Below are 357 nucleotides of genomic sequence, written 5' to 3' on the forward strand. Positions count from 1 at the left end.
CAACAAGGACCCCATAGGGACCCCATAGAGCGACCCCATAGAGCCCCATAGGGACCTCATAGGGACCCGATAGGGACCCCATAGCGACCCCATAGAGCCCCACAGGGACCCCATAGAGACCCCATACAGCCCCACAGCTACCCCATAGAGCCCCATAGCGACCCCATAGTGATCCCATAGGGCCCCCATAGAGCCCCATAGGGACCCCCCAGCGATCCCATACGGACCCCATAGAGCCCCATAGGGACCCCCAGGGACCCCATAGGGACCCCATAGAGCCCCATAGGGACCCCATAGGGACCCCATACAGCCCCACAGGGACCCCATAGAGAGCCCATACAGCCCCACAGCTACCCC

The sequence above is a fragment of the Anser cygnoides genome, unplaced genomic scaffold (assembly GCF_040182565.1).
Source record: "Anser cygnoides isolate HZ-2024a breed goose unplaced genomic scaffold, Taihu_goose_T2T_genome scaffold_52_1, whole genome shotgun sequence".
NCBI classification, from domain to species: Eukaryota; Metazoa; Chordata; class Aves; order Anseriformes; family Anatidae; genus Anser; species Anser cygnoides.